Below are 25,821 nucleotides of genomic sequence, written 5' to 3'. Positions count from 1 at the left end.
ATTTTTCCTCTGTTGCTTTTATTTAACAAATTTACCTCAGTTAATTAAACTTAAATGCTTTAAATTAAAAATAGCGTGAAATGCATAAATCTATTTTTAAAATAAAATTATCCTTCTATATGTATATTTGCATAAAAGATGTCTATGATGTTCGGACAATTGGTCAACTCTGGGTTTTGGTATACTGAGTTACTTTTCCTCTTATTTTACTTTTCTGTAACTCTCTGTATTGCTTGAAAATTAAAATATAAGCTGTAATACATCTTTTTCCCCCTCTCTTTAAAGATTTCTCTTTTTACTGTTGGTTTTACACAATTTTATTAAATTTAGGATTAGCTTACCTCTAATACTTTTATGGGGTCTACTGAATACATGAGGTGTTCAATGAGGCCTCTTTATTGTGGCTGCTAGGAATTTTAACAGCTCCCAGACCTTAGCAAGCTCAGGTGTTTGTTCAGCTCACACTCTGTAGCTGTTTTTTTCCCTAGATGTTATTCTTTGGCTGAACTCATGGAGTATTGATGCAGCTTAGTCTCCAAGTAAGAATCTCTCTATAGGAAATTTCCAAAACTTCCTTTCTACAGCTCCCTCCTTCTAGTACTTTAGCTCCTCAAATTCCAGTGACCTCAGTAGCCCCCAACTTTGAACACTTACTTCCTCGGTGAGACATATTAATTACCTCAGGTAAATAATCGTAAGAATTACCACTGACTTCTCATTAGAAACAATCTAAGTTAGAAGATAATAAAATGATAACTTTAAAGTACTAAAAGAAAAGAAAAATGTTGTTGACTTAAAATTCTATATAGCCAGCATAAATATCCTTCAAAAATGAAGGCGGAAGACTGTGACTTCTAGTCATGAGCTAGTAACAAGGTTCAGAACTGTCCTCCTGCCATAAACAAGTAGAAAACTAGAAAAAAATCCCAAACAATAGTTTTCAGACATTAGAAGATCGGCAGTTACATGTATGAAAACATAGTCCCTGGAAGCAGGAAAACAAATGAAGAGAGACCTATGACTGTCCCAGCTTTCTGCCTGAAGCCACACAACCAGAAGAAAAAACAAATAGTCAATAGTCTCACTGAGCTGAAGTGACAGAGTTCAACTTGGTTTGTGGGGTCTGAAGTGGCTAGAATTTGTAGGACATAGTTCTACAATGGAAGAAGCTATACAGAGAAAGTGCTCCAAAAATCTACAAAAGAGATTTTCTTGAGTTTCGGCTAAACACACTCTACATATGTGTGGTGTGTAACCCCATAAGGCTTGACAAAGAAATATCCAGGAAAATAAATACTGGGAAGTTCTTGACCAAACAACTCAGAGTTCACACAAGGCCAAGACCATTCAGTTTCCACCAGCTAGAATGAACAGACTTTGATGGATACACGGGGAGATCAAGGCAGAGGAAAGATGCATGCCTCACTACTGGGCCCTAATAAGTCCTAAACTGAAACCTATGTTCTAGAACTATCCCCAAACAAAAACCCCAAAACCACAAATCCTGAAGACAAACTTGAAAGATGAAGTTGATCCATAAAAATAAACCTCCTGTAAGAACAAGACTTAAGACTCAAGAAACACCAATTCCTTTAAACAAAAAAGACATACAACATTATAAAATCTATCAAAAATTACCAAATATAAGAAAAGGCAAGAACCTGCTTTGATTATGATAATCTATAATCAAGACCCAGAAATGGCAGAGGTAAAGTACATTCAAACTGAGAGACTCTACAATAGCTACTAGAAAAGAGTTTAAAGACTTAAAGGAAAACATCAACATCATGAAGAAAAAGAAATATTTTAATAAAGAAATCAAACTATATATATTAAAAAGGAATCTTGGCTAGAGAAAAGACTCATGCTTAGGCCAAAGTGGGAGGATAGCTTAGCCCGAAACCCAAGAGTTCAAGACCAGCCTGGGCAATGGCTGAACCTTGTCTCTAAAAAAATAAAGAAAATAGCCAGGTGTAATGGTGTGTGCCTGCAGTCCCAGTCACGTGGGAGGGTGAGGCTGGAGGATTGCTTAAAGCCCAGGAGTTTGAGGCTGCAGTGAACTATTACGATGCCACTGCATTCTAGCCCTGACAACAGAGATCCTGTCTCAAAAAAATAAATAAGTTAAAAAGAAATAAAGAAACCTTATGGAAATTCTAGAACTGAAAAAGAAAAGTATCTTATATTAAAAAATTAACCAGATAAGCCCAATAGCAAATTAGACAAAGAAGAAAGTTAAAACAAAATTAAGTCATCCTAAAGCCAGGGCAACAGAAACTTTCCAAACTGAAGGAAAAAGAAAGAAATTAGAAGAAAAATGGACAGCACTTCAGTAATCTGTGAGTTAATACACATATTAAGTAGTTGAACATATGTAGGATTGAAGTCTGAGGAGAAAAGAGATACTTTGGAAGAAAAAAATTGAAGACAGGTAGCTAAAAATTTTATAAATTTGATAAACACAATGCATCAACAGACCCAAGAAGCTCAATAAACTCCCCCCAAACCACCAATGATTCAGAGAAAATCTTAAAAGCAGCCAAAAGAAAAAATTTTATGAACAGGGAAACAAGTACAAGAATTACCACAGACTTCATGTCAGACTATGCAAACAAGAAGCCAGAGGAACAATGTCTTTAAGATGATGAAAGGAGGAAAAAACCCTGAAAATCAAGAATTCTAAGTCCACAACAATAACTTTCAAATTTGGAAACAAGAGGAAAATTTGTACTATAAGAAATGTAAAAGGAAATTTTTCAAGCAAAAGAAATGCACTTGATATATACAAATGAAGAGTTAAAGACATGGTTAAAATGAAAGTAAATATTAAAGATACTTTTCTCATCTTCAATTGTTCCAAAAGGTAACTACCCGACAAAGCAAAAAGAATACATAAATCAAAATGTATGACAAAAGCACAAAACAAAGGAGGAATTGGAAATATACTATTATAACTATGATTCTTGTATTACACGTTAAGAGGTATAATATTTGAAGATAGGTCATGATTAATAGGACCTCCACTAAAAAAAATTTTAAGAGATACATAGTATAAACTTGTATGCTGTTCAGGTTGGTCTTGAACTCTTGGCCTCTAGTGATTCTCCTGCCTCAGCCTCCTAAATTCCTGGGATTATAAGCATGAGCCACTATTCTTAACTCAAAAGATTCATTCTTTGAAATGATGAATGAAATTTATATCCACTCCTAAATTAGATTATATCCAGAGAGAAAGGGGAGAAAATAAATCCAATATCAACAATTAGACCAAGGGAACAGATCCTACTGACATTAAAGAGAAATATTGTTTCATAAAATTTATAATTTATTTTCATGCTGATAAATTCAGCAAGTTAGATGAAATGGACAAATTCCCCAAAAGATAAACTACCAAAACAGCCTCAAAAAGAAATAGAAAATCTGAACAGCCCTGTTATCTATTCTTGTTTAAATTGAATCCTTAATTAAGAACCTTTCTACAAAGAAAACTCCAGGGCCAGATGGCTTCCTTGATAAATTCCATCAAACATTCAAAGAACATCAATTTTACCTACACTCTTCCATAAAAGAGGAAACACTGCCTAATTCATTTTATAAAGCAAAAGCCAGCATAACTCTGATACCAAAATAAGATACAGTTGCTATTTAAAAAAAACAACTATGGACCAGTAGTTCTCAAACTTCGTAATGCCACAACCCTTTAATGCAGTTCCTCATGTTGTGGTGACTCCCAACCATAAGATTATTTTCGTTGCTACTCTATAACTGTAATTTTGTTACTGTTATGAATCGTAATGTAAATATCTGATACGTAGAATGTGTTTTCCAATAGTCTTAGGGGTTGAGACCCACCGGTTGAGAATCACTGCTAGACCAATATCCCTCATTGAATCCAGCAAAAACAAAACGAAAAGGATAATACATCTCATCCAGTGGCATTTATCTCAAGAATGCAACAAAGTTGGTCTAACAATCACATATCTATCAAGCAATATCATTTACCATCTCCATATATAACTATATAGCTATCTTGTTTTAAAAAAAAATTAAACCTCCACTTGTAGAAAAAAAACCCTAAGAAAATTAAAATAGAAGAGAATTGCTTCAATCTGATAAAAGGATTTATGAAAAACCTATAGCTAACATCATATTTAATGGTGAAAGATTGAATTTTTCCATTGTAAGATCAGGATTTGATCAAAGGGAGTGTTCTCACTATTATTATTCACTGTTCTCCTGGAGATCATGGTCAATGCAACAAGCATGGGAAAAAAGGCATTTCAACTCATTTCTTTCTTTCTTTAGACATAGGGTCTCGCTCTGTCACTCTGGCTGGAGTTACAGTGGTGTGATTAGTAGCCTTGTGGGCACAAGCTGATTATAGCTCACTGCAACCTCTTGGGCTCAAGCAATCGTCCAGCCTTAGCCTTCCAAGTAGCTGGTCCTACAGGCTCATGCCACCACACCTGGTTAATTTTTCTATTTTTCATAAAGACAGGGTCTTGTTGCCCAGGCTGGTCTCAACCTCCTGGTCTTAAGAGATCCTTCTGCCTTAGGGTCCCAAAGAGCTGGTTTACAGCCATGAGCCACTGTACCTGGCTGGCATTCAAATTCTTAAAAAAAAAATCTTTATTCACAGACCATATAATCAGGTATATAGTAAATCCACTGGTAGAAAAATTACCAAAACCAAAACAAACCTATTGGAGTTAATCAATTTTTTAAGGCTATAGGATACAAAATCAATGCACAAAAATTAACCATTTTTCCACATACTAGCAAGACCTTCATGAAAAACAAAGTATTAAAAACATGCACACTAGCCTAAAAACACTTAAACTATGTGGAAAACCTTTTATGAAACATTCAAAATACTACTCAAGAAATTAAGGTCTAAATAGAGATACACCATTTCATGGCTTGAAAAATTGCATTGTCAAAGATGTTGATTCTTTCCAATTCATAGAATCAAGGCAAACATAAAATTCCAAAAGGCTTTTTTGTAGATGTTGATAAGGTGATTATAAAATTTATATGAAAACACACAATATCTAGAAGAGTCTAAACAATGTTCAAAAAGAAGAACCAAATCAGAGAACTCTCATTACTTCTTTTCAAGACTTATTAAAAAGTATGGTAATTGAGACTGTGATATTTCCATAAAGACAAACAAATGAATAGAATAGAGTCTAAAAACAGACCCTATTTATTCAGTCAACTGATCTTTGATCAAGGTGCCAGAGCAATTAACAGAGCAAAGGAAAGGAAATTATGCTGAAACAAGTGGCTGTCTATGTGGGGGGTGGGAATCTAACCTCAAGCAAGACTTCACTCCAACAACAGAATATTAATCTTGGATAGTTAATGGGCCTAAAAACAAAAGCTACCACTATAAAGTATCTAGAAGAAGACATAGAATATCTTCACAACTGTGGGATGACAAAGATTCTAGACAGGACCCAAAAAACACTAACAAAAAAGGAAATATTGATAAAATAGACTTTATTAAATTCAAAACTTTTGGTTATTGAAAGATACTATCAAGACAATAAACAAGCCAGCCACAGGCTAGGAGATAAATCTATAATACATATACCTAACAAAGAATGTCTATCCATCATATACACAAATGCTAAAAGGTAACAATAAAATAACAAACACTTATTAAAATTGGCAACTAGCTGGACTCTCTTGAACAGAGAGTTCACAAAGGAAGATATGCAAATGACCTATAAACACATGATAAGGTGCTCAATATTAATAGTCATCAGGTAAAATACAAATTCAAACCACAGTGAGATAACCAAGTAGGACCAAACCAAATATTGATAATGATATAGAGCAAACAGAACTCTTCCAGATTGATGGTGGGAGTGTAAAATGGTAAAACCATCTTGGATGTTGTTCTAGAAGTTTCTCATGATGTTAAACATGACACCTATCCCATTGAGCAATTCCACTTGTAGATATTCATTCACCCAAAAGAAAATGTGTCACAAAAAGACTTGTACAAGAATGCTCATAAAAGCTTTATTCGTAATAGCTCAAAGCTGGAAACAATCCTTTCCACAATAATATCTACACAATGGTAGTCTGCAACTAAAAGGAACAAACAACTATTACAAATAATATGGATGTACCCCCCAAACATGCTGATCAAAAGGAGCCAGACACAAATGAGTTCATACTGCTACAATCCTATTTGTATTAAATTCCAGACCAAAGTTAATCTTAAGATGAAAGAAATCAGAACAGTGTTGCAGGTATAGCAAGGGGGAGAGAGCTAGGATTGAATGAGAAGGGGGCACAGGGATCTTTCTGGGGTGACAGAAATCATTAATTATAAAGATGTATTAATTGTCAAGGATTATGTAACTGTACACTTAATATCTGTGTATTGGAGGTAAATTATACCTCCACTTTAAAAAAAGAAAGAAAACTCAACAAAAATAAAGCTCTATCTTCTTTCAGGCGTCCGCAAACTACAGTATGTGGGCCACATGCAGCCGGCTAAGGACATTTATGCTGCTGGGTGTTTTTGCCGCCCCTCCCTGTCCTGCTTAGCAGCCGACTCGTCCTGGGGCCCGCAGTCTGGCCCTCCAACAGTCTGAAGGACAGTGAACTGGCCCCTTGTTTAAAAAGTTTGAAGAACCCTGCTACGCCATCCTGTAAAACAGTAATTTTCCAAAGTTTGGTCTGTGGCTCATATATATCAGAATCACCAGGGCCCTATTCCTAATGTACTGAACCATAATTTGGGGGTGGGGGTGGGAGACTGAAAATCTACTCTAAATAAGAGCCCCATATAATTCTCATGTACAGGAAAGTTTGAGAATCATCATTATAGAAGCAAATAACTAGAAAACAAAAAGATGATAAAAGAGACTTAGTATATAAATTAAGCAATCAGTGCTATAATTGACCATAAGCTGTAAGAGTTGTTATTACAGTACTTAACTGCTATTTAAATTATAATATTCTTCTGTTGAGAGTTCCAATCTAAACTTTAGTCTTCAATTGTCTACCTACCCTTAATTTTTCATTAATCCCAATTCAAAATGTGCATTTTAATAAACATGGAATCATGTACACCAGTTCCTTTGCTTTTTCTTCCTTAATCTTCTACCTTCTTGGTACAGTTTGCCCCACTTTTTAATAGTGTTATTCCTACTTTTCACTGCATAGCCTTGTCTTTCTGCCTCCTCTAAAACTGAACCCAAAACTAATCTTTTCCACTAAGTACTAAACCACCTAACTCAAGATTCTTTCCGAATTCCCTTCAGCACTTGAAGATCTTGCTCCTAACAGACATTTATTTTAGTGAAATTGGACATCTCATCTTAATGACTCACCAACTCCATTGCCTAGCTTAGAGAGTAGAACCTTTGGGGGAGAACCGAAAAGATTACAGCCTCTTCTTGGTTCTTCCAAGCTGTTTTTACTTTTCCCTCTTAAAGTTGCCAGCACCTTAAATTCTAAAGGATTAGAGAGGTAGGAGGGAAAGAGGCTAAGACCTAACTCCCAGGGATGCTCTGGACTGGATTTTAAAGCAGGTGAAAAAAACCTTCAGACTGTCTCAGCAGCCCAAGGAAGCAAACAGGGATTCTAAAAGGTAACTCCAGATAAGGAGTTAGAAGTGCCTTTGCCAAAGTACTCCTTGTATTGTAGTAGGTGGCTAGACAGAATACAGAAAGCAAGAAGAAAAACCCCAACTGGTACACTGTTTTAAGCACACTAAAATACTTGGCTTTCTCACAACAGTATTTTTCTATATTCTTTGTAAGGCTAGGTGGTGGTGTCAGGTGGTAGTGGGCAATAGGTAAATATTTTTAAAAGTCTACACTTTTGAACTAGTATTGGCAGTTACTTTTTGTTCTAAATGCATTATCATTTAGAAATGAGCATTATTCATTTAATTTCATGATTTCCAGCTATAAAGTATATGCCATCCAAATCATATCAATAAACCTGACCACACTCCTGACCCAGGCCCATATTTACATCTGTTATCTGGATGTGTTGCTACTTATCAAAAAGCATAATTACTTGCCTGAAATCAAACTCAGTATTCCCTCTCTCAAACTCACACATACAATTCTACTGCCAAGTCAGAAACCATGCATTCATCTATAACAATTTTTTTTTTTTTAATAGAATTTCAAGCTGTCCCCCTGGGTAGAGTGCTATGATGTCATAGCTCACAACAACCTCCAACTCTTGGGCTCAAGTGATCCTCTTGCCTCAGTTTTTATATTTTTAGTAGACACGGGGGGGTCTTGCTTTTTGCTCAGGCTGGTCTCAAACTTGTGAGCTCAAGCAATCCACCTGCCTTGGCCTCCCAAAGTGCTGGGATTACAGGCATGAGCCACCAGCATGCCTGGCCTCATCCACAACTTCTATCACCTCCAAACACTAAAAGTCTGGAGAACTTAAACTCCTAAATATTTCTGAAATAGGTGTTCTTGTTTTCTAACCCACTACAAGTTTCTTAACTCAGACTATCACACATTCTCTTTCCTGAATTTTCCTGACCCTTAAATAGCATCCTTGACTGTTATCTACCTACCAGAGGTCAGAGAGAACTGCCTCATTTACTTGCCCTGTCATATGTGTTAACAGATAGTTCCTGACTTATAATTTGGTTCAACTAAGGATTTTTCAACTTTACAATGGTGCAAAAGTGATATGCATTCAGTAGAAACTGTACTTTGAGTCCCCATTTAGTTTTTCAATTTTAGTATAATACTCAAGAAATATATATATATAAGATAATTCAACAATTTATTATACAATAGGCTTTGTCCAACTGCAAGCAAATATAAGTGTTCTCAGCATATTTGAGGTAGGCTAAGCTATTATGTTCATTCAGTAAGCAAGGTTTACTAAGGGCACTTTTGACTGATATTTTCAATTTACAATGGGTTTATCAGGACATAATCCCATTTTAAGTCAAGGAGCAAGGAGCATCTGAATTTGCTTCATAATTATTAGGTGAATAAATGTCTCCAATCTTTTTTCCTCCAAACTATCACTGCTATGATCAACTTCCTTCCTTCTTCCTTTCCTTCCTTACTTTCCCCTACCCTCTCCTTCCCTCTATTTCCTCCATCCCCTTCCTTCCTTCCATTCCTCCCTCCTTCTCTCTGTTTCTTTTTCTTTTTTTTTTTTAGACAAGGCTCTTGCTTTGCTGGCTAGGCTGGAGTACAGCAGGGCAAGCATAGTTTACTGCAGCTTCTCCAGCTCCTGGTATCAAGCAATCAACCTATCTCAGCCTCCCAAGTGGCTGGCTGATTTATTTTTTTGTAGAAACAGGGTCTTGCTACATTGTCCAGGTTGGTCTTTAACTCCTGGCCTCAAGTGATCCTCCTGCCCCAGCCTCCCAAAATGACAGAATTATAGGCATGATCCACCATGCCTGCCTTATGATCAATTTTCTAAAACACAAAACTGTGTCACTTCCCCATCTACAAATTAAATAAAAATCCAAACTCCTAGTAAGGCATACACACAATACTCTTTACAATTTTTTTTCTTCTGCTTTGATTCTAGTGTGATTTCCTAATTTTATTTTTCACCCATATAGGAAGATCAAATGTCACCTTTCTCTTTAAATACCCTATGCCCTTTCATTTCTAATAATCTGGAATAGTCTCTCAATCCAGTTTATTTTATTTCTTTGAGCATCCTTTTACTGCTTAAGTCCATTAGCTAAATAAACCCAGACAGAAGTAATGAGTGAAGTAACAATCAGACAATATAACCAACTCTCAAGCAGATTATTTTCTTGTTTCTTTTCATTGCAGAAATATCAGCAGACAAATGTAATCCAGGTATTAGCTGGTGTCTCCCCACTTGAGAACATGGGAAAGTTACCCACACTCTTTAGTTTCACTGTGAAAGTCTCAATTCTGAAACTGGTTATTTTCCCCTTTTTTATTTAATTGCAAATTAGTATAAGGGTACAAATTTTTAGATTACATTGTTCTCACTTCCAAGGTAAAGTTCCATTTGTAAAAGAACCCTTCACCCAGGGGCGTGGTATCCACCCATGCAATGTGCCCATTAAGTGAGATCCTGCCAAATGCCCTCTCTCCTGCCATTTATCCTCTCCCTCCTCCCCTGACCCATACTAGACTATATTTGTGCTTTATTATTCATGTGAGTATAGACTTGTCATGGAATACTATTCAGCCATAAAAAGATGGAGACTTTACATTTTTTATGTTTATCTGGATGGAGCTGAAACAATTCTTAGTAAAGTACGGCAAGAATGGAAAAATAAATATCCAATGTACTCAATACTAATTAGCTTATTTTTCACAGTCTTATTAACATAATGAGTGTAGACTAAATGGAAAAGTGAAAAAAAAATGTTTCAACTACCTGCTGAGCTTTTTCCCTACAGTAAATTAATTTTAAAATTCTTCAGGTACAGATATCTTACCTACCTTTTGATTGACAAACACAAAAACAACTAAAATTTAATTTTCTTCTCCTTCACCTTTAATACCTCCCCTCCCCATCTCTCTTCTACCTGCTTTGCGCTTCTTGCCACCTAAATTTTTACTGCATCCTCTTCATCCACCCTTCACAAGAACATGAGTAATCCTCTATAAATCTCATTTGTAAAGCATTTAAAATTTACAAAGCATTTTCACATATACTTACTCATTCGGTCTTTACAACCTCATTTTTGGGGATTCCAAAATTGATTGCTGCCCTTAGTACTTTCTATATTTTATCTCAATTTTGAGAAAAATTGCAATTCAAAAAAGTTTGCTAATTCAACCAATATACTGCTATTCCCCTTGCCTAGAACTCTGAAATCTGCTTCCCCTGCTCATCTTTCAAGACTCATCTAAGCCTTCCTCTACTCCCAGAGCAAGAATAATGTTGTTATGCTGATTTCAGTACTATCCTGATGTTTTCACATAACTATTTTATACCATGCCAGAGACCTGAATATTCTAATCCAGGTCTCTGGACTTCTATTCTGGTGGCATATTTTCTTTGATAATTAATATTACTTTCATTAGTGACCATTAATGATTCAGCATTTTACAAAATAAAGGGGAAGAATGCCTTATAGGTAGCTAGAGGTGTCTTAACAATATTCTTGAAGGGTAAAACTGTACAACAAAACATTCCAAGCTTTCCTTAAAAATCAGGAATTTAAGGAATGTCTCTAAATCCTCTCAAAGTATTTAGATACCATCCCTGTGGTAAAATGACATCCAAAGCAGACCACAGCAAGGAATAACAGAGCACTTCACAAAGCCCAAATTAAACTAAGTTTTAAGTGATGCCACCTAACGTCCTGGGATGTTCAGGATTAACAATAAAAAAACTAGACCCTTAGTCCCAATTCTATCACGTCTTAGCTAACTTGGGAAACTCACTAAACCTTCTTGTCTCAAACTTTCTCTTGCATAAAATTGAATAAGGCCACCTACCTTTCTGAATTAAGAGGATTAAATGACAGGGTGGCTGTAAATCACTTGGTCTGAAACATGATAAACAGTCAAAATATGGTAACCCCTTTATTATTGTTATGTAACATCGTTTTTGTTTTCAGAACCATGTCCAACAATGCTGAATATATTCTTGGACTTTCTGAACCAATAATAACTACAATAAATGCCTTCAAGGAAGTCATCTACATAATTTCTGGATCCCCTTTCTGGGTCACAACTTAGGTCCTATAAATATAATTGGGAGTACTTTCCCCTAAATGCATTATCTCGTTCTGTGCCACATGAAACCTCATCAAAGGATATTCGTGTGGCTTCATCTTGTTGGCTTGCTTTTTAACTACCTGGAATAGCACATGGAGTCAGCTGCAAATCTAGCAAGTTTCACTGCCAGTTTGACTATTAAATCATTTATAAAAATGTTAAATGAAACTGGTCCTGGTACTAACCCCACAAAGGGTAAAGGGGTTATACTGCTGTTCTCATGTAAATAGCCAAAGTCAAAGACTAAAAAATATACTTAGATAAACCTGCTCTCCTTTGGCCACACGTCTGTTTTAACCCTTAATAAAGTACTTGGGGCTCGGTGCAGTTGTTAGGGCACTGGCCACATGCACCAGGGCTGGTGGGTTCGAACCAGGCCCAGGCCTGCTAAACTATGACAACAACAGAAAAATAGCCAGGCACTGTGGCAAGCACCTGTAGTCCAGGCTACTTGGGAGGCTGAGGCAAGAGAATCGCTTAAGCCCTAGAGTTTGAGGTTGCTGTGATCTGTGATGCATAGTGAGACTGTTGTGCAAAAAAAAAAAAGACTTGGATTTCTCCTTACAGATTACATTTAATGTTTAGTTAGTTATCCTCTAGCTACAGAATATATTTCAGAAGTTTTCCTGTCTGGTGTGATGTGGATATATATTTTAAACTGAATTTCTCCTATACCCTCACTGAACAATCAACTCAGAAAACATCTGTGAACTCAAAATGTGTGGGGCTTTCTCTTCACCAGAAAGCAAGCCATCAATTCTGCAGTGGATACCGACAGGATATTCTCTAATTCAATTCAATTCTGACACCATCAACCTGGAGTCAGATCACATAGGTTGAGAATTCAGTCCCACAAGACTGAGCCCCACTTCCGATGCCAAACCCAAACTCCAGATTATTTTACCTGGGCTTCTGACCAGCTGGCTATAAACTGGAGTTTCCACGACCTCCTCCTTGTGTTTAATGTGCTAGAGCAGTGGGCAAAGCGCAGGGAAACACTTTTAAAACACATGAAAAGTGTTTAAAAGGTAAATTTAAAGTGTTTCCTAAAGTATTTAAAAGCATTTGAACACACTTTTATGGGTTTATTACAAAAAATATCTTAAAAAATATGAATAAACCAGCCAGATAGAGATACACAGGGTGAGGCCGGGAAGGGTGCAAAAGCTTCTGTCCCTATGGAATGTGCTACCCTCCCAGCATGTTGGATGTGCTATTGTTCACCTTCCAGGAAGCCTCCCTCTGCTTGGCTATTCTCAAGCTACCTGAACTTTGTCCCTTTTGGGTTTTTATAGAAGCTTCATACATAGGTCTGACTGATTAAACCACTGGCTATCACACTAACCTTTAAGCTCAGTCTCTTACTTGAAGGTTAGAGGAACAGGGCTGAAAGTTCTAACCCCCAGAGCACAAAGTTGGTTCCCCTGGAGACCAACTCCCCCATCCAATAGTCATCAAGGGACTGTCCAAAAATTGTCTTATTAACATATGATCAGGTGTGTTTGAAAGGGCTTGCTGTAAATGACAAAAGACTATCATTCACCTTCAACTCTCTGAAGCTGTTCCTGAGCAGCTTTTGTCCCAAGGACAAAAGGCCAAACAAAAGATATTCTTATTGCTCTAATCACTTAGGAAATAACAAGGCTTACAGGATCTGTGAGCCAGGAACCAGGAGCAAGAACCAAAATACAGTACATCATATTACATCTTGAAACAAAGACATGCCAATCTGTGGGACTCATGACTTACACTAGGGCTAACCTCCTATAATATTCTAGTTTTCCTTAACGTTTTTCTCTATCCAACTTCCAATACTTATCCCACCTCCCCTTTCTCCAACTACCTACCTTCTATGTAAGTCTAAAGCTCAGTTCATATCCTTTCATTCCATCATTCTATTTCCCACTGTTCCATTTTCCATACATCTATTATTTAAATAAGCTTCTACCCTTTTAAATTGCTTGAAATACTATAAATCAATACTTTATCACCTCTACCTCAAGAATCCGGCTCAGAATAAGCACCCGGATATTGATCCTCTTACATCAGTCTTCAAATAAAATAAGGAAGTCATAATTTGAAGCCAATCCCAGAGCAGATATGTCCATTTCAAATATAATTTTTTTTTTTGAGATAGGAGCCTCAAGCTGTCCCCCTGGGTAGAGTGCTGTGGCATCTCAGCTCACAGCAACCTCCAACTCCTGGGCTCAAGTGAGTCTTCTGCCTCTGCCTCCCAAGTAGCTGGGACCACAGGCGCCCGCTACAACGCCCGGCTATTTTTTGATTACAGCCATCATTGTTGTTTGGCGAGCCGGGGCTGGATTCGAACCCGCCACCTTGGGTGTACGTGGCTGGCGCCTTAGCCACTTGAGCCACAGGCACCGAGCCTCAAATATAATTTTTAAAAAATTATCTTCATTGCTGCCTCTTACTAGCTTTGAGAAAAGATTACTGTATGATATCTCATCCAAGTAAAGGTAAATTTAATTCTGGTATTAAACAGCATACAAAAGCCAGTGAAAATATATTCTTGCTATATGGTATTTCATTATACAATATGGTCTCTAAAATTATTCCTTAGAATTTTCCACCTACCTGTGAAGTAGTTTACTCAGAACATTAACATGAAATCAACAATCCAGCCCAATTACCCTTTGAAGATTACTTCTGCTCTAAACAGATTAAAAAACCCTTCTCCACCTCCCCTTTGGCTCTCCACCCCAAAAGTAGGACAGTCAGCTAACTCCAAATAAGAATTTATTAAGTTAGACAAGGCAAGTAATTCATATTTTGCCTCTTTCACTCTCTAACAACTATGTTGAAACTAAGAAAGTAATATGCATGGTCTACATCTACTCAGTCCATGTACCCATGAATTTTTAGTTCAGTAACCACCCATACACAAAGCCATAATCGTTTTTAAGTATACATAGCAAACTCAATGAAAAAAATGACCAAAGGTTGGTTATATTTTAATATGATGATATTTCTGATGCCTTCTAAAACCATATTTAACTGAGTAATTTATTTATATAATTAGATTATGTAATCTGAATAAAGAATCTGAGTATCTAGATTCTACAAAATTCCTAAAAGCATGTCATAAATCCAATAAATTGTGATAATTCCTTATCATAATAATTAATCAAAAGAAGATTAGAAGTTAGTCACTCTTTATTTTATTTTATTTTGCAGTCTTTGGCCGGGGCTGGGTTTAAACCAGCCACCTCTGGCATATGGAGCTGGCGCCCTACTCCTTTGAGCCACAGGAGCCACCCCATTTTATTTTTTACTTTTATTTTGTTATTGTTGTTGCAGTTGTCATTGTTGTTTAGCAGACCCTGGCCGGGTTCAAACCCACCAGCCTCAGTGTATGTGGCCAGTGCCCTACCTAACTGAGCTATGGGCACAGGCGTTAGTCACTTTTCAAACACTAACATTCTGTATTGGTAAAAGAAAAATATAATCCTGGAAACTTGTGATGACTTTACGGGACTCTCTTAGTCCTGCCAGCACCACTTTGGACTAAAGTGTTGCCCCACATAGGTATCATCTGAAGCACAACCACCAATAGCATGCCTGCCTGAGATCTAAAACAACAGCAAGACTACTACTAGCATAATGAAGACACTTTTGAGCTATAACATGTTTCCAATTTTAATCTTTTTTTTTTACTATGTTGCCCTCAGTAGAGTGCAGTGGCGTTAACAGCCCACAGCAACCTCAAACTCTTGGACTTAAGCGAGTCTCTTGCCTCAGCCTCCCAAGTAGCTGGGACTACAGGTGCCCGCCACAGCACCCAGTGATTTTTTGTTGTTGTTATCATAGTTGTCATTGTTGGTTAGCTGGCTGGGGCTGGGCTGGAATCCCCCAGCCTCGATGCATGTGGCTGGCGCTGTAACCACTGTGCTACAGGTGCCGATCCCTAATTTTAATCCATAACCTGTAAAATGGACTCACTTCAATATAAGTATAAAAATAGGAGCAGTTGGCTGTGCACAGTGGCTCAGGCCTGTAATGTTAGCACTCTGGGAGGCCAAAGCCGCTGGACTGCCTGAACTCACGGGTTTGAGACCAGCCTGAGCAAGAGTGAGACCCCATCTCTAAAAATAGCCAGGCATTGTGGAGGGTACCTATAGTCCCAGCTACTTGGGAGGCTGAGGCAAGAGAATCACTTGAGCCCAAGAGCTGGAGGTTGCTATGAGCTATGATGCAACAGCACTCTACTGAGGGTGACAACGTGAGACTGTGCCTGGAAAAAAAAAAAAAAAAGAAAGAAAGAAAGAAACTCTTTCCTGATAGGTAAGAAATTACATGTAATAGGATGCAAAGATCCTTTATGAAGGAAAGATCACAAAGATGCATGACAATCAAAGTTAAGAGGACTCTAAACAGAAGAGCTAATACAAAAGCAACAGAAAAACCTGGGAAAGCAAACCATAGAATGCCACTAAGAGAAAGCCACTATTCTTTAAGTGACACATCATTAACAAGGACTCTGAGATAGCTAATGACTCACACTGTCACTATAAAAGAACATTTGCTAAACCACACGTCATGACACTAGTTGGACCTGGTTGGTTTACAGAAAATTAAAAAAAAAAAGTTATAAAATTGGACTTACACAAATTTTATCACTAAAATCTAACAGATTAATGAATGAAGTCATCCAAACATTCACTTAATACAAAGCAAGGTTCAATGACTTCCCATGATTCCACTGGCAGAAAAGAATTGCAATCAATAAGAGACATTATAAATTCCTGACTTCCTCCTCTAAGCTTACCCAGTTGGCCTAAAAAACTCACTGTATTTTCACTAGAATACTTGCAAACCAATTTTTAACATTTTAGTTCCAGAATTACAAAACTGCATCAAGGATCTCCTGGTGACATTCAGAAAAAATGAACACTGTTCACTCTAATTTGATATGCAGACCTAATTAAAGATCCAAGGTACATAAAGGAAGGAGAATACAAACGACGAGAGCATCATTTGCACTAAGTGCTCTTTAAAACAGGCTATTATTTATTTGATCATGCATTTATCTAGGAATTTTTGTAGCTTGAAAATGACTGCACCTACAGTAAGGAGACAAATGCCTACCTATACCCAATGAAACATAAATAATAATATCGAACATTTGTTAGGTCTTAACTACATGCCAGGCACAGTTAATCCTTACCTCTATGCTATGAGGTAGTTACTTTTAACATCCTCACTTTACAAATGAGTAAACCCAGGCACACAGTGGTTAAATAACTTGCCCAAGATCATCGTAAGTAGCTGAGATACAAATCTTGTCTTTTTCTACTACAATTATTATAGGAATGATGTTTTCATATCATTATCATGCAATTCAACCTGTGCTCTTTTTAAAGAATTAAATCCATTTTAATATAACAAAACCCCCACGCTAACTGAAAATAATAATTTTCACATGATTTACCTTGAAAACATAAGAATTTTTTGAATTCTGAAAGTCTTTTAAGTAATTAATTTTTGGTATAAAAATTATACAATGCTAGCCTACTCTAAGACATTCATCTAATATTTTAATCTAGATGACAGTTTGTCTCTTTTGAATGACAAGGGACCATCAGCCCTTCCACTAACAATGCAGCATATTGTTTTACACTTTGTAAAAAAAAAAAAAAAAAAAAACTCACCCAGTTTCACATCATTTCATGTATAGTCAACTCAAACTTCTCCATTCTTAGGAACAGTATCACAAACCCAAAAAGCATGTATAGTTGGCATTGAAATGTTTTAGAAACAAACAACATGAATTTGATAAAGTAGAAAAAACCCTGGTCTGCAGTCCAGAAACCTGCCCACCAGTACAGGCTCCACCAGTAACTAGCAGTGTAGTCCCTTCACAACTGCTCTGGGCCTTGGGTTTCCTGATCTATAAAATAATCATCTCTATGGTCTACTCTTTCAGCTCTAAAAGAATTGTGACTCATACATGTACATCTTTTTTTCCAAGCTTCCCATTCTCATTCTTAGTTACTACCATTAATTCACAGCCAGTAAGTGTTATTTTTCCCTTCCTTCTACAAAAGGAGAAATAAGCCCAATTTAAACAAAGGTAAGAGGGAAAAGCTTTCTGGACCATTCGCTTGCCATAGATGATTTTCAGGGTGAATAAAGTAGAAGCCATTATAATGCTAAAAGGTGTTAGGTTTCAATATTTTAGGCTTCAGTTTTGCATGCCAGTACATTCTCCCTAAGGACATAGTAAAATTCAAGGACAATAGGGAGAAAAAAATATATAATTATCCATTAGTTATTCAAACTAAGAAGGTGCCAACTGAAAATAGTAACACCTTTTTGCAGAAATGTTTTCTATGATGAATTAAAGGGCAAAATATGACCTACAAATTTTTTTCTAAAATATGTCTTAGTACTCCCTAATCAAATAGCTTTCATTTTGTAAACTTTAAGTACTCTGCGAATATAAAAAACCAGTAACATATATGATTAAGAAGATAATGAAAAGATCAAAGATTTAGCTGTGCAATTCTTAGCTTACTCTACTCAGTGAAATGAAGAACCTCCATGATGGTTCTGTAGACTCTGGATGTCACTGCCTTTTCTATGTTCCCAAACTAAATGCAAAATTATTAAAATTTAAACATCTGACATGAAGATTACCAACTGTTAGAAAACTCAACCTGATTTTAGTACTACTTTCTAGAGCTGATAGCTTATATTTCCTTCCCAAGGCAAGTTTAAAGTTAAAATATTTTAAAACTTCTTTAGAATTTGTAGTTCAATTTTTGCATGATATTGTGAAGAAACATTTGAAAGCATGGAATTACTAATCTTCTAGACTAAGTCAATAGTGCAGTCCAGTCTAAATGTTAAATTGGGAAGAAGTAAGCCACAGTCATAGGTGGAGAGCGTGTTTTTCAAGGTGTGTTTTCGAAAATTCTCAACAAAACTAGTAAGCAATAAACTACCATCAAACATATGCATACATATTTAAATAAAAGACAACTAACAAAATCCAGCAGCCAGGCACCTTCTGGTTGGAACGCCAGAAGAAAATGTGAAAACCTCCTCGGACTCCAATCTCCCAAGCCTTTCAAAGTTCAGGACCAAACCAAGATGTACTTACACTGCTTTTTAACATCCTTCTTTAAATACATCTCCCTCTTGACAAAGTCACTCTGCTTCAGCATCAGACCCCAGACTAAAGAATCTTAGGAGCCCAAGCAGTTGCAGAGTTGTCTTCTCGTTCCCACCTCTGCATCTCTTACCACTTCAGGTTAAACCTCCCGAGGTGCTCCATTCACTTTCCCCATCCATGCTCCCCAGTTCGCTCCCTCATCCCCCAGTGGACCTTTACTCGTCGACCTTCAGTACTCCCAGATCCGGCCCTTGGAACCCCAAGTGACTTGGCCGTGCCCCCTCCCCTGCAGCCTACGTAACTGGTTCAGTGTCCGATGGCCTCCCCCCGACCCACCATGACCCCGGATCACGAATGCCCTTCTACTATCCGGAGACGTCCCTCCTTCCCCTTAGGTATCCCACGTTCCTCCAACCAGAAAAGCAATCCCATAGAAACGCACTGAGAGCCTACTAAGAGCGAGTTCCCACTATGCGCGGCGCGGTCCGCACCGGGGTCGGGGCCGGGGCTTGCTGTCCTCTTCCCGGCCGGCCCATCCCGACCCGAGGGCCGGCGATGCCTTAGTCGGGGTGCGGGGGCGATAGCCGGAGGCGGACTGCGCCCAGCGCCGGCACGGCGACACTGAGAGGTGGCAGCTAACGGCGGCGCGGGGTCCGTAGAACAGGCGGCGGGCCGGGCGCGTCTGCAGGGACACTCACCGGTCCGAGCGCACAGGGCGGCCTCATCCAGGGCACCTGCGGCCAGGCAGGACGGGCCCGGACCGCGCAGTCACCGACAGGGCGAGTCCGCCCTCCTTCTGGTGCAACCCGTCCCCTCCGATTGCCAGTGAGCGCAGCCTCTCTCTTCCTCTGGACAGAGCCCGGGGACCCCAGCTCCGCCGGATGCCCCTGCCAGGCCCCCACCCCCTTCCCGGCCGCCTCCCCCTCTTCACCCGCTTCCCCTCCCCCCTCCCCCCAACCCCCACCGGAATGGAAAATACCTCCCGGGGCGGGGGACAGGGGGCGGGCGGGGGCACGCCTCTCTGAAGAGCAGCCTACCGTGACCAATAGCAGGCAGGACATTGGAGGGGCGGGATTTCTAGCGGCCAATCCGGAGGCGTGTAGGTGAAGGCCTAAGGAGGGAGGTAGTGAGCGAGAGGAGGGCGGCCCGGGAGTCAGGGAGGTCGGGCCGCTCGGGTGCGCGCTGTGTGCGGCTGCCATTTTGGAGTCGGGCAGTTGCGACGGAGGCCGCGTCCGGCCGGGGGAAAGAGAGGAACCAGTCAGGTGGGAGAGAGGTGGTCACGTGGGCCTGGGGGCGGGGTAAAGCGGGCGGCAGCCCGAGGGGAGGGGGCGGCGGCCGCGGCGAGTCGCGGAGGCTAGGAGGATCACGTGGTCGGAGAAGGGCCCTTGGTGGGTTTGGGGGTGGAAGGTCAGTCTGAAGTGGGAGAAGGGAGAAAGCTTTGTTCCTGGTTTCAACTCTGTTGAGGAGAAGCAGAGGAAAATGCTGAATGGAGGGCGTGTGTGCCTGGTAGGAAAATGTGAATGAGTGTGCCTGGCGCCCTTCAGCATAGAGCCACCCAGCTTCCAAGTTCCAAGATCCACTGGAACCCAGGAACCTCATTTAATCCCAATATTCCCATCCCCACTCCCAGCTGCCGCAAAAATGGCTCACAATTCGGAGGGAGGGTGTCCTGTCTCCCACTTATTGTCTGTGCTTTATGTGGAAGGGCCCCCGCCCTAGAAATGGCTGAAAGGGTAGAGGAAGAGCAGCACAGTTGAAGGATGGTGACACCTGCAGGGTTCTTTCCTTCTGGCCTTTTAGAAACCTTGTCGTCGTTCACAAATTTTCTAGTCACTCTGTAAGTGTTGGACATCCCCACGATCGGTTCCACTGCCACCAAACTTCAAAACAAAACAAAACAAAACCCTAAACCTTGCCTGTCAGACTCTGTCTAGCTTTCATCTGTATGTCAATTAATGTCTCAAGTACAGGCCAAATTATTCTCCACTAGTTCTCTTGAGACTACCAGTGACATTCATATGACCAAGTTCAAAGGTCTGTGTCCTTCCTGAAGCTTTTCTCCTCCCCAAACCATCCCTTACTCCACTTTCCCCATCACCGTTATTCACCAAATGGTCTTCTCTTCAGTTAACCTTTCTGTTGACTCTCAATATATAACACGAATCTGATCCTCAGTCCTCTTCTTCATAGGCCCGCAGCGGTTCTGCTGCACAGCAGGTAATCTAATCATCCTGATGGCTCAACAGCTGAATGTACATTTAATGAGGTCTAGATCTGCATAAAGGGCCTCTTGAACATCTTCCTTTTTACCCCAACGTGAAGTGTCCGCATAGGAACTCACAGGTTGTATACCCGTTGAGGTCCACAAAACCTGCTCCTGATCCTCTTCTGTTCCTTATCTTCTTGACAGTGCTACCATCCACCCGTTTGCCTAAGCCAGGAACTTAGAAGTAATCCTACATCCCCCTTCCTCACTGCTCTGACATCTCCCGACCCCTTCTAACTTGATTATGTTGGTATTTACTAAGTGCCATCACCTCTCCGTTTCTTCTGCCACTGCCTCACCTGCATTATTTATTCATTAGGCCAGTATTTACTTAGAATCTTACTATGTGCCAGGCATTGTTTGAGATGCTTAGGATATAGGAGTGAACAAAACTGGCAAGATTCCTGAGTGAGGTGAGACAAATGGTATATGAGTAAATGAGTAAGTAAACACACTAATTCAGGGGGTAATAAATGTTATGAAGGCAATAAAATAGGGAAACCTGTAAGAACCTCCTAAAGTTGTTCCTCAGCTCTTCAGTGCACTCCCCTGCCTCTTTCTTCCTGCCCTATCTTCTTCATCAAGAGGAAATTGCCCTCATCCTTTCCCTTGGAGTACAGAACTTTTTATATTTTTTATATTGCAGCTGCCTGAATACAAATCCCCCACCTAGATGATAAACTATTTGAAGTCAGGGATCATATCTTATACCTCTTTGAATGAGTGTTAAATGAATTGGTAAGTCCACTGATAATCTGAAACAGGCTACCATAGAAGCATCTCTAGTCCAAATCAGAATGGGAAGGTCAGTGAACACACTTATTTGAGTATAGTGGCAATGGTGCAAGGGACAAGAATTATGAATGAGATCACTTTTTTTGTTCCTTTCAGGACTGGGATTCCATAGTGCTCTGCCTCATGCATGGCAGTAGTTGTTTCATAAATACTACTTTACTTGACAGTGCCAAGTACATGTGGGCAATTTAAAAGTACTCTTTGTTTCTGATGTTGAGCTTCAAACCCAGAGAACTCTGGGTGAGTTGCCAGGATAGGCCCTGCAGGAGAAGATTGCAGTTGCCACTTCACTTTGTATTTCCAGGCCTTTGGGTATTGCACCCCAACAAGGAGTGAGATGTTGCCAGTTCCATCATAGTCATTGTAATTAAACCCGAGTTCTGGCAAAGGGCAGTACGTAATTATGAAGTATTATTATGGATTTTATCATTATTAGGCACCGAGCTGCCCATCCCAGGAAACCACAGTAGTAAAACACTGAAAAGCCAAGCTCCTCTCCCAGCTGGCATGAATCAATACCAGGTGTATTGGCACATTGTCTTGCAACTCCACATTCATCAAGATGAGACCTTCTGTCCCCTCTTTTTGGCAAAATAAAATTGTAAATGAATGGGAAGAGGAAATGTAAAGAAAGACCTTTGCCACTTGAGTCAAATTCCTTTCTTTCATCTCCTGAGAACATTCTCTTCTCCTCTACCTAGTTACTGCATTCATCTTTTCCAGCTTTATCCCTGACCTGCTAGCTTCGTAAGCATCATTCCACAATGTCATCTGAGGATATATGGCATTGTGTTAGTTAGGGTGAGAATACAAAGCACAAGAAAGAGTGCTTTCACTTTCAAGAAACCTACAGACTAAATAATTCAGGAAGCATAGTCAGGTTTGACAAGAAACCTGCCATTTATTAGGCACTTACTTGGCATTTCCACATATCCTCTCTGAGTTAATTCATACCACCCTGCAAGGTTGAGTTTTTTTATCCCCACTTTCTTCAAGGTCACAAAGACTTAGTAAATGACAGAGCTGAGATTCCAACATAAATATATAAATTTGGTAATTGTATGCTCATAGTGGATTTGTCCATACTTGTAGCTGAATATAGGTATCAGATTTCACCTCTTTCTGTCAAATCAAAAATGGTTTCTTGTATAAAGCAGATTTTAAGCTGAGCACTGAAAGGACAATTCAGAAGAGATGCTCAGGGAATTATGCCAAATGATGAGGCCAAATTGGCCATAAGCCTAAAATCAATCAATAAGGAAAGATTTCTTGTTCAGCAATGAGTCATATTATATTCTTCAAGCACTGTTATTGTCTCAGCTACTCCAAATGGGGAAATCAGCCCATGTGGTATGGGACTGGGGGGCATGGGCGGAAGAAGAGTATACTGAGGATAGAGGTGGTTTGGGGGGAATAAGTCTTTGAATGGAGACTCCCCAAATGGCTAATAACTGGCACATCTACCAGTGGCTTCTGAAACAACTAAAACCATGGTAGCTTTTTCTGCTTCCAGTCACTTTTACGTGTTTTTACCAACATGTGTTGAACAATTTTCCATTTTCTTCTGTTTTCTAAAATAATGCATAAACAATTTTTTAACTTAGTTAATATACTATGTCATACAAGGCAATTCTTCTATTTTTAGTTGGAATACTTTTAAGGGATTTAAGATTCAATAAAATATACTCATTTTAAATGTACCAGTTTGATCAGATTTGAGGCATATATATCCTGTAATCACTACCATAATCAAGAAATAGAACAGTTCCATCACCCCCAAAAAGTTTTCCTTATGCCCCTTTGCAGTAGAAATTTTAGTACAACTTGTATTTTGATCACTCTAAAGTCGAGATCTCTAGCTTCAACCTTGCATTCAAAGTCTGGATTCATGTTTTTAGCTAATATATCTACTTGAATGTTACAAACAGATACCTCAAACCGAACATAATTAATAGTAAATGCTTTGTCTTAACTACAAGAAAACTCCCATCTCCCACCTACTATTTCTTTCTCAAACCACTTTTTCTTTATTCTCTAATTGGGTTAAGGTAATCATCTACCAAGTTTTCTAAAATAATCTTTTCTCCTCCCTTTCTTTCTTTCACCTCCCAAGGTCAATAAGTCGTTCTAACTCAACACACATTTTTTTAATGGGTCCTTTCGAGTTTCAGTATTCTCATTCAGACACTTGCCTCACTTGCACGATTGCAAAAAAACTCCAAACTTATTTTTTCATGCTCCAGTTCATCCACCAATCTGCCATACTAATTTTCTTTTGAAATCCCAGATCTAACTGTTTCATTCTTGTGCTTTCATGGACTGCCCAACTGCCATAGAAATGGCACTGAAAATTTTTCACAGGATTGCCCCAACCTTCCCCTCTGGACTCCTCTGCTCCCCACTACATACAGTATGCTATTCATTTTCATCTTTCTGTGACTTTCACCAAATCTTTGCCTGAAATGTGTCTCCTCCCTGAAAACTCTGCATCTTTCACAGTCCCTTTTAAATGACTTTTACTTGGTGAAGCCTTCCCAGATTTCTCCAATAAAAAGTCCTTCTCTCTGTTACACCTAACCTCCAAGAGCATGTTGCATCTGCATTTGTCTCACTAAATAGGGTGGTGAAACAGAACAGGAGAGCTGAGTCAGAAGATCTGAGTTTTTTTTTATTTTTTTTTTTTTATTTTTTCTTTTTTTTATTGAACGGTAGAAGATCTGAGTTTAAATTAAAAATCTCATTCATCATTCACTGTGGTGTCCAAGGCAAATCACATAACCTCTCTGAGAACTTGCTTATTTCACTTATAAAATTGTAATAAAAACAACTATAATAATACCCTACCTCATAGGACTCTGGTGATCAAATGAAGTAATTATAAATGTGAACATTATTTGCCCTATGTAGATATTAGATGTGTGATGCAAATCTGTATGTCCTGATTGACTGTGAGTGCCCTGAGTAAAAAACCAACATCTGGCCTTCTTTATATGCCTTCTACTTAACGTAGTAGCTGTGCCTGCCTGTTCCTTGGATTGTTTTATGACATAAATTTCCATTTTTTTGTAGAATCATATCCCAGTTCCCTCAATTAACTCTCTTACCCAACTTTCTACAATGTTTCTTCAAAAGCCAATTATGACATCATCATGTCTTTTGATGGTTGTTTATTGTCTTTATAATTAGTCACATAAAGTCTCTGAAGAAATGAAATATTCTATCTATGTTTAATTTTAAAGGCCTTTATTTGCTCAAAAATAATGTTTTAGAGCCATGATGCACCCAACCCTGTAGACATTGGGCATACAGAGATGAACAAAAGACTTGATAAAACTTACCTTGTTGGTAGGGGACATTAAGCACAAACCAACAGAGAAAGATTTTAATCTATATTGTCAATGATACTACAAATAGAGTAGAACCATGATGTAACTGGAGTGGTCATGGAAGCCTCACTGAGGAAGTAGGTTTGATCATTGATGATTAGAAGGAGGCAACCATACAAAAATCAGAGGAAGAGCATTTCAGGCAAAGGGAAGCACACAGAGACCCTGAGACAGGAGCAGATGAAGTAGGTGAGTATGAAAAAGAGGTCTGTGTGGTGTGGCAGAGAGGGGAGGGGTGGTAGGAGTTGAAATCAAAGAAACAGATGGGGTGGTTAGATCAAGTAGGGCTTTGAAGGTCAGAGATTGAATTTTATTCTAATTGTATTAGGAAGCCATTGAAGCAGGGACGTGATATGATTTAATTTCACCATAGCTGCAGATGGTGAATGCATTCTCGGGGCAGTAAGAGAATCAGAAGACAGATGGCTCAGACTATAGATGTTAGTGGTCTGCATTAGGATGGTAGCACTGAAGAAGATGACAAGGAGTGGGTTTTAAGGTATA

The 25,821-nt window shown here is 38.9% G+C and overlaps 1 protein-coding gene across 1 annotated transcript in view; it reads right to left on the bottom strand.

Moving 5' to 3' along the window:
- SOCS5 (suppressor of cytokine signaling 5) overlaps positions 1-19,840 on the bottom strand; it is a 73,300-nt gene extending 53,460 nt beyond the window's left edge. Inside the window, exon 1 of the mRNA XM_003787891.3 lies at positions 19,569-19,840. The gene's annotated coding sequence lies outside the window, so the exon portion shown is untranslated. The remainder of the gene's footprint in view (positions 1-19,568) is intronic.
- Positions 19,841-25,821: the final 5,981 nt, after the last annotated feature.

The sequence above is a fragment of the Otolemur garnettii genome, unplaced genomic scaffold, assembly GCF_000181295.1.
Source record: "Otolemur garnettii isolate 467f Iridium unplaced genomic scaffold, OtoGar3 scaffold00024, whole genome shotgun sequence".
NCBI lineage: Eukaryota > Metazoa > Chordata > Mammalia > Primates > Galagidae > Otolemur > Otolemur garnettii.
Note: the sequence above shows the minus strand (reverse complement) of the source record. Positions and strands in the feature narration are given on the sequence as shown.